Source organism: Idiotropiscis lumnitzeri, chromosome 15 (assembly GCF_059441095.1).
Source record: "Idiotropiscis lumnitzeri isolate Australia: NSW breed Sydney's pygmy pipehorse chromosome 15, RoL_Ilum_1.0, whole genome shotgun sequence".
Classification (NCBI taxonomy): domain Eukaryota; kingdom Metazoa; phylum Chordata; class Actinopteri; order Syngnathiformes; family Syngnathidae; genus Idiotropiscis; species Idiotropiscis lumnitzeri.
Window position 1 is genome coordinate 12,189,970 of NC_142405.1, and position 12,422 is coordinate 12,202,391.

The following is a 12,422-nucleotide window of genomic DNA, read 5'->3' on the forward strand; positions in this document are numbered from 1 at the left end:
AATGCTTAAGACCTCTAAACACTTAACTTATAATTAGCCGCCTGAGGAGACGGCGGGTAAAAAGGAAAGGAGATAAAGATAGATGAAAGTGAATCAAGACTTCAGTCAGCAAGAGTGAGGGTGCCAGTATCTGTTAAGCTATTGTCACGTGTGTGCGTGTGCGTGTGTGGGTGGAGAAGGAAGGAGGAGAATAATGAGAAAATAATTCCATTGAAAACTGGAAACTGTGAGAAATTAAAGTGCTGTGGTGATGGTGAGGTGTGGAACACATGAAGGCCGTGTGAGGGTTTAGGAACCGCCTCAATGTGACAGTGATGACGTACTGTATGTAATATAGACGTTGTTAAAGGGGAAGTCAACCTAAAAAAAATCTTGGCAATGATATTTTTTATGCGCATTAGGTTGTCGAAACATGGCATGCTGATTAATATTGCGTTTGCGGAATGTTAAGCAGCAAAATCCATCAGTTTTTACCCATCTCCCTTTCTGTCGAGTTGCTCAGGTAATGATCACCTCGTCATCTGAATCTGAGCTATGATTGGTGATTATCTGAGCCCTGATCAACTCTGATGTCATTTTCACTCAACGGCAAGTGTCAGAATGGCCTCCCCCTGAGATGGACAAAAGCAGGATTTTAACTCATATTGTACAAACGCAACATTAATCAGAATGCCGTGTTTAGACTAGTGGGCCGCCATAGAATAAATTATTGTATGGAAAATTTCGGGGTTGACTTCCCCTTTAAGTCCATTTATGCACCAGTCCACAAGCCATCACATTCGGTACACCTTTACAAGTCTGTTGTTAGTTTTCCTTGGCAGAAATGGCTCTGAAATAATTGCAGTCGGTGGCTCACTATCACAGACTCAGTGAAACCACAGGATTAGAGCTACTCATTTTGTAATAATTTCCACAGTTCTTCTGTTCGTTTCGCAATTCATTAGCTCGGTGTGAATGTGTGCACTGGGGCCAGCCCATTACTACTTGACATGCAAATCTCTTTTCTGACCTTCTTCTCTTTGTAGCTCTTGCAATCCCTCCCCCCACCACAAAAGCTCTCGCTCTCGCTCTCACTCTTTTCTCTTTCACTCTTTCTATCTTTCTTTCGTTTTTTTCTTTTCCTTTTTATTTGTTTCTGTCTGGCTTTCCTTCTGTCTTTTCTTTTCTTCTTATTTTCTTGTTTTTTGTCTTTCTTTCTTTCATTATTTCTTTGCTTCTGTCCTCACCCTTCACTTTCTGTTTACATGCTGCCACATTTCATTACAATTTTCTATGCTTCCTTCTTTGGCCTCTGTAACAATGGCGCACCCACTTTTGCACGTTCCTGCAGCTGCACAGGATCATTGTTCATGTGTCTGTTTGTTTCTCAGTGATATTACAACATGAGCAAGTTTCAGTTTAGAAAAATCTCAATAGAGGAAGTCAGGGGTGAGTGGGGAGAGAACATTCCAGGGGTCGAGGGTTTTTTAAGTTTGGTGTAAATGTAACTTTTGCCTCTGCCAAGTTCAGAGGTAGTTTTAGGTGACACTAAAACGAGGCAATTGATTTTTTTGGGACTACACTGAAAAACGGTGCTTTTTAATCATGAAATTCCAACATGCATGATTTCATATGATTCAAATGTGTTAACCTGTCATATATTATTTTATTGTTTTCAGTAATCCTGCAACCGACGTACATGATCAAATTAAGTAAACTTGGATATAAATAAAGATTTTAGATTCGATTTGATCTATTTAACAATTTAAGCCATAATGAAACTACAGTGAACCATTTTTTTATCATTGGAGATATATACAGGATTAGTACAACAAACGAGAAATAAACATTTAATTAAACACCAATTGTTTTACCAATTGTAGAATTTCTTTTAAAGATCCACTCGCTTAGCTAACAAAGTGAAACATCACATACAGGCGAACAGAAATTAGCATTGATGTTAAAATAATTGATCATCTTAAAATAACCAATACTTAAATATCAGGAGCAGCGACACATAAAAAGACAACATAATCATAACTGTTCTGAATGAACTTGTTTTTCATGAAAATTTCTTGAAGCATTTGTTTGTGGCTTCACATTTCTACTTCCTTATAATATTTCGAGAGTACACTTTCGATTGCAGAAAGTGCCGCTCGCCACATTATCGTTAGACAAACAAATGCAAATATAGCACTCTGTTTTTTTTCCACACTTTTTTTTTTTTACCAAGTTAACCAAAGCAGTGATCTGCACTTCATTGAGCACTATTTTTGTTACTATCTGGCAGTAACGTTGCTGCTTGAATTCATTTTACTCATTTAGACTCTCTGGGCTTGTGCACATGTGTGGCGTTTTCTTTCTTTTGGTATTTTGAACGCAGATTGTCGCGGGTGTTTGCGCCATTGTGGGCGTGAACACAGCCGACTAGCGTTGACTATGTGTACAGTCTTTGACATGGCAGAAGGGGAACTAGATTCCTGGGACTTTATGCAGAAGATTGAAGCGCGCAGACTATGTTCATAAGGAACTGCAAACATTCTTCCACGAGCGGACGATCACAGATCACCACTGTCAAGTGGGCACTTGGAGATCGCGTTCCACCCCGATCATTCAAGTCCATATGTCACATCCCAGCTGTGCCGCAGCCAATGAAGGTGACAAAGGTCTTGTATGGACTACTTATTATTGTAATTACATTGTTTTATGGATTTCACAACAAATGCAGAGAAAACATGTTATGATGAAAAACAGTCCACGCATTAAAACCAATAGCAAACTTTCATTTTTAATTTAAAACAATGAAAAAAAATCAATACCATCGCTATATATTTTTCTTTCTTGATTTGTGTTATGGAGAATTAATTGACTGGAACTTACTCAGTAATAGGGTAGAGCCTGGCTGTCCAGTACAATATGAGCAATATAATTCCTTACATTACACTAGATAAATTTACTAGATAAACAGTATGGTTAGATTATTCTCACATTCAACAAATTTAATCGGTGCATTATATTTACGGAAAGCGCTTTGTTACAGCTCTAGCTGTTGTGAAATGTGCGATATAAATAAAGTTGTAATGTAATATAATAGAATATAGAGTACAACAAGCACACAAATACTAAAGCAACTAAAATCATTCTGGCATTCCCGGTGCCGACTGACGGGAACCTTTGACCAAGTCTTTCTCAGCAATCCCTGATAACGATGTCATTATGAAGATGCATAGACTGCAACGACAAAACACTAGCAGGTTGAGTGCAGAGTGTATGTCTTCAGGAAATGAACGGCAGTGTGTGTAAATACGAGCGTGAATGATTAAACCACCTCGGGTCTGCATACAACACGCTGCCTGTCAAGGTCGCTGTCTAATCTCTGACTACAATGTTCATATACACTACATTTATCCTCATGTTATAGGTTTTTACAAGATTGGAGTTTCTATCGAGGCAAAAGACATGTCATATATAAAGTAGTGTGTGTTTAAGTTTCATTTGATACTTTGAGTCGTGTCAATCAAAATTATTTAATGAGCAAATTTCAGAAATAAAAAAAATAATAATAATAATCTCAATTAAAGCATCAGTCAATTTCCTCACTAGATGTTATCAGTGCCTCATATGCATGTTAGCTATCAGATTTGTTTGCACGTGTGTCAAAGTGCCCCCCCGGACCATCTGCTGCCATGTCACTCCGACAGCCCGTATTACCTCCAACCTGTTGGATGCAACCGCACAAACAAGTTCCAATGTACTGTATATCGTGCTTTCAAGAAAAGTGTTGAAATTGTGGTTAACATTTTTTTTCCTCATAAATCCGAATTCACTCTTTTACACCAACATCTTTGTCACTTTTTTGTTTAAGGTTGATTAATGTTAGCTGATTTTACTGATAAAGGTAAAAGTAAGAAAAAAACAATTCAACATTATTTAAAAAGTTTATGCAATGCCCTGTTTATGCTGTAATTGGGGTTGAAGTAAATACTTTTAAGAGCCTAGTCATTGAATGGATTCTTTAATCTGCATTTAATAAACACCGTAGTCACCTTTTTAGTGTCCGCGCTATCACCCTGACTGACTGAGTGTGGAATTTGAACTTCTGCAACACGACCGACTTCTTATAACGCATTGAAATGAAACCACAGAGCACCTTTTAATGACGGTTAATTCTTCTTTTGTGACACTACAACTTGATACCCAAAACAAACAAAACAGCATGGAAAACTGTACTGTCATTTAGGAAACATGATTTGCGAAATATTTCCATTTCGTATTTTACAAGCTCTTTAATCTAATCGGATTGTAAAGTAAACACAGTTGCCGGTGGTAAATCAGTAAGGCAATTGACTGTTTTTGCCTCTGGCAGGTTAATGTTCAAAACAGCCACCCACAACCATGCAGCGCTGCTAACACCCACAGTTTTCACAGATTTATTATACTCTTTCTTTTTAAACTATTTTTAGGGCTGATGTGAGAAGACTCAATTGGATGCAAGACTGCGCTAGTGTCGAATGAGTTCAGGAATAACGTGTTGACTCGTTGAATTCATACATCATTTTCTATATAATTGAACATAATATAGCACTTGTCCTCATTAGGATCACGGGAGAGCTGGAAGCTATCCCACCTGACTTTGGACCAGAGGCGGGGTAGACCCAGGACGAGTTGGCAGCCAATCACAGGGCACCTCTAAACAAAACTCTTCTCGGTTTTAGAGTCGCTTTTTGTTTATTTCAGCCGGCAACGTGTCAGAGTGTCTGCGGAAAATCCACAATCATGCGTCTCCGCACAGGAGGGTCACTCGAATCTCACAATTGTGAGGCAGACATGCTAACTGCTGTTCCACTGTAATTTCCAATTGTAAAATTGAATAGTTCAAAAATAGTAATTATGGCTTGCTTCCTTTTAGGAGTGCTTTAATAGTTGAGTTCAGTCAATTGTGGACCAAAAGAAAGTATACACACACTATATATTTTTTTCCATTTTATTACATTTACAGTTTTTTTTCCCTAGCAAAGTACAAATGAAGGAAGGAGGTTAACCTCCATCCTTTATTCTTTCCTTCCCTCAAAGTTATTTTTATTCTCTCACCCTTCCATCCTTCCTTCACCAAAACCTATTTTCTGCCTTCCTTCATGCTTTTCTTCTTTCCTTACCTCTTCCATCCACCGCAGATCTGCTTTTTTCGTTTCTTTCTTGACTGCCTTCCATGTTTGCCTCGGAATTGCTTTTTGATTTTGTGTCCTTTCTCAGTTGCTCTTTTGCCTTCATTTCTTCTTGACTCAGTATTTGCCATCGCTTAAATTCCAACAAATAAAGTAAATTAATTTCCAAAGTCTGTATCTACGTTTGGCCCACATTTTATACTGTGGATTCAATATATATAACTGAAAATGTTAAAATGTGACCCCCCCCAAATAATAATAAAAAAAAAAACTAAAACCATTTCCATTTGAGGGCAATATGACATCTATGCATAAACACCCAATTCATTTATGAATGTTTTCGAGAAACCTCCAAATTTTACTTAGCGGTAATGAGTTTTACTTTTCAGCTTCTCGGCTCTTCTAGTAGTGTGCGGTTGTGTTCAGTCAGAGGAAGTGGAGAGTGTTTTCCTCAACACCCTCCCCCCAGTCACATACGCGTTCAGGCGAGCGGGCCGCCGCCCCCATTCTCCCTTCCTCCCTCCCTCCAGCGTGCCCGCGCAGACGTGCACGCGCACAGCAGCGAAAGCATCAGATCTGCAGCTAACAGCTAAATGCTAAAGGTTAGCCAGCAGCAGTAGCAGCAGCGAGTTAAGAAGAAAATGGCGATCATGCAGGACGAATGTCTCCCGTCGTAGATGCTGCGAACGCGTTCAAGGAATTCTTTTTAGCCTTACAATCGGCTTTCCTTTTCCACTCTGTTGCACTTTATTCTTCAATGAGGTGAGGATTGTTTTTGTTCACGGTTTTTAGTTTTTTTTTTACGCCCCTTGATGCCGTGCCATTGTAACCTTACCGGGCGTCATCGACAGAGTACGGAGTGGCGGAGATAAGTTCAGCCGCTGTCGCTGTTGTTTTAGTTGGCTGAGCTGAGCTAACTGGTAGTAAAGGCGAGCGGGTAGTTTGTAAGCAGTTTGCAAATAAAATAGTACATGCATTTTAGAATTTGTGATTCAAAAACTGTTGGACACGTACCATTCGTATTTATTGATAAGATAGCTAGCGTTAACTACTTATAGTCATTGGTTAACCTTAGGTGGTTACGCGTTTTTTCCCCAAGTATTATTATTTAATCCATGCTATCCTTGTGTACTCTACAAAGCTATTTCGAAGGACGGGTTGGTGAGTAAAAACAACTGGCAGCGCCTTGCATTAACATTCGTGTTTTGAACACGACCGCAAGTGAATTAGCCGCTTCGTCGTAGCTTGTAGCTACTGTTAGCATTAGCCGCCATGCTAAATTAACGACGCAGATTGCTGGGCGGTTGTGCAAACAGACTAGTTGGCTTTTACGGAAGCTTTCGAATGCTTTTACGTGCAAGCGCTTGTGTTTTTTTGCGTTTACATTCTAATACGGTGCAGTGTAAAAGTAATTCGGCGAGGGGGTAGTTGTCCAGATTCTATTTAGATCGAGGGCGATTATAACACCCTCTGTCGGCAAAGGGGCACCCATCAGCTGGTTCATACCAGTAAACGCTACACTACATCGCCTTGCTTGTATGCTTGAGACTTTATTAAGCAGGTCAGACGAGGTCACGGCACACAATACGGTTCTGCGCAGACTCTCGACGGGGCTTTTGTTAGTCTTGGTCGCGTTGGAAAAATACCAATGGAATCGAGAGGAGCCATGTTGGTTAAAGCTGTGAGTGAGCCAACAGCTGAGGAGATAATGGCCGATCAGGACCTGAGCTGTGACTCTGACCTAAACGCTCTCTCGCGCTCTGTCTTTCTGTCTGCAAAAGCCAGACACGCGCACACGCACACACACACACACAGCTCGTTGGACCTGAACATAGAAGACAGCTTTCCTCCGTTTTCTGCCTGTTGTGCAGCGCAACTTGTTTTCCAACATATTTTGCATTGTTCGCTGACTGTAATTGCGAATAATTGCGGACAAGTGTCGCAGTTTGTTTGTGACCGTTTGTCTTGCATCACTCAAAGTCAACACTCATTGCGAGTCAATAAAATCGTGTTGTTAAGAGATGACTGACATGCTATTTTGATATATTAACATGATCTGTTTGTCTTTTTTTTTTTTTAATAGATTCGGAATTGGAAGCTTTTGCCACCAAAGAAACTGAAGCATCTTAACAGGTGTGTGTGTCACTATGAACACTTTTCATGCACACGGCACTATTGTGGTCAGGGCCAGTAAGTCCTTCTGTCACACAAAGACGAACATCCATCCGCGCTCACACTCACACCTAGGGGAAATTTAGATCTGCCGTGCATGTTTTTGAAATGTGGGAGGAAATCGGAGTACCCGGAGGAAACCCACACATGCACGGGTGGCACATGCAAATTCCACACAGGACGGTCGGAGTCGGAATCGATCCATGCATCTCTGTACTGTGAGGCCATCGTGCTGACCATTTCCACCGTACCGCCCGCTATCGATTCAAAAAAAAAAAAACTGATTCTGATATCTGGCAGAATTAAATTAGGAAGACCATGTAATTGCCAATTAATTATAGGACTAGATAACGCTAAGGAATAAAATAGCTTAATTTTGGGCCTGTTAGTGCTTACAATATCGATATGAATTACATGTACAACAGTTGACTCTTTTACATGACTTTGTCGGTAAGAATTTTTTTTTCTCTAGTTGAAAAAGAAAAATTGACAGATTTTCTTTATTTTTTTTGTATGGTGATATTTGATTGTCTTATGTATTTTGTTAAAATGATACTGAAGGCAAAAGATTATAAAAATAAATTGGATCAGATCATTTAATCTGTAAAAAAAAAAAAAGCCACCGTTTGGCAGATGCATCCATCCATCTTCTGTACCGCTCCTCCTCACTAGGGTCGCGGGGGGTGCTGGAGCCTATCCCAGGTATCTTCGGGCAGTAGGCGGGGGACACCCTGAACTGGTTGCCAGCCAATCGCAGGGCACACAGAGACGAACAACCATCCGCGCTCACACTTATACCTAGGAGCAATTTAGAGTGTTCAATCGGCCTGCCATGCATGTTTTTGGAATGTGGGAGGAAACCGGAGTACCCGGAGGAAACCCACGCAAGCGCGGGGAGAACATGCAAACTCCACACAGGATGGCCGGCGCTGGGATCAAACCCACGCCCGATGCTGTCTCTCACTGTGAGGCCATCGTGCTAACCAGTAGGCCACCGTGCCGCTCCTTGGCCGATGCATTTATTTAGTAATTTATTTATTCCCAACAACATTTTGGGAGTGCTGTAAAATTAAATTCTCATCACAACAGGCAACGGTTTGGCAGATATTGAACAATTCTCAAAAAAAAAAAAACAGGGTTTAAGCTCTCTCGTGCCAGTCCAAGTTGACATTTACTGTGAAAACAAACATAAAATAAGGATAACTACCACATAATATTATTTTACTTTTAAGTCTGCTAACTTAATGCGAACACATAATGGGAAACGCCTTCGAAAGTGGGCTGTGTTAAACGCATTGAAGCAATGGATATTTTAAAACCAACGATGCAACAACATATAAGTTATTTGGTGACATGAAAGCTTTTTCCACGATGGTTTACTACATCATAGATCAGTATTGTCGTTTGTAAATGAGAGAAGTCACACACACGTAACCACCAACTACATAGCTGCGTTGACTTCATGGATGTCATTTTAGCATGCACACGCCTATAAATAACAAGGTGAATGTATTGTTTACGATTAGATAAATCAAATGCACTCAAGCAGAGTTCTATGTTAATGTTTATATAGGCCATTCCACTAAATCGGTGCCATTTATGCACCCAGGAAATAAAATAAATAAGGATAAATATCATCGCGATAGTTCATGTATTTGCAAATTTTATCATTTCCATTTTCATAAAGATTTACAATTAAAAAAAAAAACATGAAATAAAACATGTCAGCGATTGACCAATGCTCATTTTGAGTTGGTCAATGTGTATGATAAAATTTAGACGCACCGAAATGTATTTATATATAACTATCATATTCACACACGTCAATCATTTGAATTTCTTTACCGTATGAATGTAATTTTTTTATTTCATTGCTGCTGTATGGTTTCTTGACTCGGTGTAGGCACATCCTCTAAACCGTATGTAACAGTTGTGTGGCGTTATATTGACATTTTAAGTATTGCTGCTATTAAGGTTCGGATTAAGGTGGGCGAGTCCCTACATTTGGCCAAAATTCATTAGTATTTCTTATTCACATATATTTTCAGGTGAAGGGATTTTGTCCAGTTGCTCCAAGGTTTTCCAAGTTAGTATGTGGTCCTTAGTCCAAAAGTTCCCCATACGTGGCTTAATTGACAATTTATAGTAGCCACACATCAGATAGGAGTCTATTGAAATTGCTCTTTATTCTACTTCTAAATAATTATCTTTTTGGGGGGCCTTGAAATACCAGAAAACCAAATTTGCAACATGATCCCCCAACGTCTCACTCTGTAGAGCCCAAGTTTCAACAAATTAAATTTGTCATAACGGGACTTGTCAGCGTGTCATCAGGGTCCACTTGAACCATATGAGCGATTGTTGTGGTGGGTCTGCCGGAACCAGCACTGGCCCTATTTATTCAATCAATGAGTTTCAAGGATCATTAAATGTTTAGTGTCTTTATACTGCATTATTTAAGAAAATATTACCATGTAGTTACTTTTTTTGCCATATGAACTCAAACACAATATTTAACGTTTGAAATTTTTCGACTTTGTCTTCACGCCATTCATTAAGGGAGGATTTGAATTCATTGATTGATTTATTGACCATATAAACACATTACAAGATAAAACGAAAAAAATGAAAGAAAGAGACAGAAAATAATCAGTAGATGTCATAGTTCAACTTGTTTTCCATGTTCAAAGGGAGTCGGAAGAAGTCCGACACTCATCTAGAATTAAAATATTCAATTTTCAATGTTTACAAATTAAGGAGTTGATTTTATTGTATTTTTTAAAATTACATTTCCACTGGGCTGGTCAGTCTATTGTCGGTGAACTTCAGGTCGCCCAACTAGAGTCAAGTAGTAGCCCAGGGCCACCCTGTTCATGGTCCCAAGCCCAAAAATCAGCATTTTGGTTTGAAGAAACTATTTTTGGAGGAATTTCAAGACTCATATATTGAGGCTCTCATGTTATAGAATTATGTGGGAGCTGCACACACCTCGCATCGCACTTTCTCAATTTGACTGCACAAATAAATTGCCACGTTTTACATGAGTCCAATCATAATAAGTTCTTCGTACCACAGTTAATCCGTGAAATTTTGCTTACCTGGAGGATAAGCTATGGAGAAAAATTGTATGTTAGACAAATGGTCAACGCTAAATTGCAAAACATTTTTCTTACTCTTATCTAATGTGGGCGGGGCATGTTGTCACAACTTGATTGTTCTATTATCAATTCAAGGTTTTCTCATAAAATAGCGATGTTAGTGCCCGTCTGTTCTTTTTAGCATCTTTAATTACATTTGTGGCTGTTTGTGTATGTTAGCATGGTGTGTGTGTGCGGACTGTGGATGGGCAGCTAACGCTTATGCAAGCACATGCAGTTCCGTTTGAATTCAATTGGAGGGTCGGGTTTGGTCTCGGCCGCATTGTGCTGAGTAAGCTTTGCTGTTTTAAATCGCTCAATGAGAAGCCGCGATCCTGGTGTTTTGTGTGTGCAGAGATGTTTGTGTTAAGCTTATTGTCTCTGTCCACTTTGTCCACACGCAGCCACACAAAGGAGCTGGAAAAAGGCCGCTAGTCCATCACCTGCATGTGCAATTTCCCGAACTGGATGTTTTTATTCTGATCATCAACCTGCTAGATGTAGCCACTTTTTTTTCTTTTCTTTCTTGGGCTAATGTTGTGAAATGCTCCCATGGTGATCCTTATTTGCTTATTTTTATGCAATGAGTGTGAACTTTCTCCCTCTTAAATGTATTTACAAGTCAACCACAAGACTGCCCCGTTGTCCGAGTGTACTTTTTTACTTCGGCGCTATTTTGAACAGTAATGTCATTTCGTGCCTTAAGTTGTCATCACATTTGATGTCTGATATGAAAATGCTTTGCTTGTCATTGCCCGTGCTCAGTTATGTAATTATGGTAACAGAATGTCTGATCGTTGTTTACTTTTGATTTGCTGAGTTAATCAACTTGTTGATATCTTCAATGCGTTTTATAACTGCTCAACTCTAAACTTCTTTCGCAGTGCAACAGAGCTGGTATGCTGGTTGATCATTTCTTCGTGCATGTAGTAAAACCACACCCTAACTGGGTTATGACACTTCAGCAACATGCGTAAGTTAGGGAGAATAGATTCCAACTACAACAAAAAAAAAAAATTTTTCGCTAAGTAGTTAACTTAACAATGGGGATGCACTAGTAAGCGACAGCGTACAATTGCAACTTGGACTTAGAATTGAATGCTGGTTTGATTTGTGGCATGTCAAAAAATAAGTCAAAATTTTTGCAATAGTTTTCCACAATAAAATAGTCTTCTTTCATAAAGGAATTAGCACAGTCGAGAAATATTTACGGTAGACAATTTTAAACGAAACAAGGTCTCTCAACGATTATCAAAAATTTATTAATTTGCCCGTTGATTAATCATTGCACCGCCAGAGTAAACAAGTTCTCTTTTCCAACCAAACTTGCAGAATTAGCATGACCTGAAGCGACCCTACTGGGTGGTGATGGAGACTGGTGGGAATCCCAGTATGTCATCCATACAAAGCCTTCTCTGTAGGACTCCTCATATAGAAAAGATAACTTACTTCATCCCTTTTAATTGAGTGATGGCTTTACTGAAGGGGGGGGGGGGTCCAGTGTTAAGCCGCTATGAGAACATACTAATGCAAATTGATGCAAATTATGTAGTGTGCTGCATGCAAATTAGCCACGCGACCATCCCCGGCTTTTGTTCTTCCAATCGGGTGAAATCCTTGTTTCGAGGCAGCCTTTGATGTCTGTAGGTCATGTTTGGGTGCACATCTTGCAGTTTGGTGTGAAGATTAACGCTTCCTCCAGGCTACAAATAGAATCAATACATGATCCCCTTTTAAACTTGGCTTCACTGTATGACTCAATATAATTCGCAAAAACATACGCCTACAGTGTTTTATGACTGGGGAAGTTTGAAATATCAGATGTCTGATTTCTACCTCGTCATAAAGTCTAAATAGTTTGTAATTGTATGTACTAGGATGGCCGAGTGGTCTAAGGCGCCGCGTTCAGGACCCAGTCTCCCCAGGAGACCTGGGTTCGAATCTCGAATTTCCCCATTGTGGGACTAAT

At 39.6% G+C, this 12,422-nt stretch overlaps 1 protein-coding gene across 5 annotated transcripts in view; it reads left to right on the top strand.

Annotated features, from left to right (window-relative positions):
• Positions 1 to 5,633: 5,633 nt before the first annotated feature.
• The window catches only part of tnrc6a (trinucleotide repeat containing adaptor 6A), a 39,213-nt gene continuing 32,424 nt past the window's right edge, over positions 5,634 to 12,422 (top strand). For 2 of the 5 annotated variants that reach the window (XM_088316364.1, XM_088316365.1), the window contains exons 1-2: positions 5,634 to 5,906; positions 7,228 to 7,277. The gene's annotated coding sequence lies outside the window, so the exon portion shown is untranslated. Of the gene's footprint in view, positions 5,907 to 5,931; positions 6,306 to 7,227; positions 7,278 to 12,422 lie in introns of those variants that run through there. The other 3 variants (XM_088316367.1, XM_088316368.1, XM_088316366.1) reach the window with 2 other exon arrangements.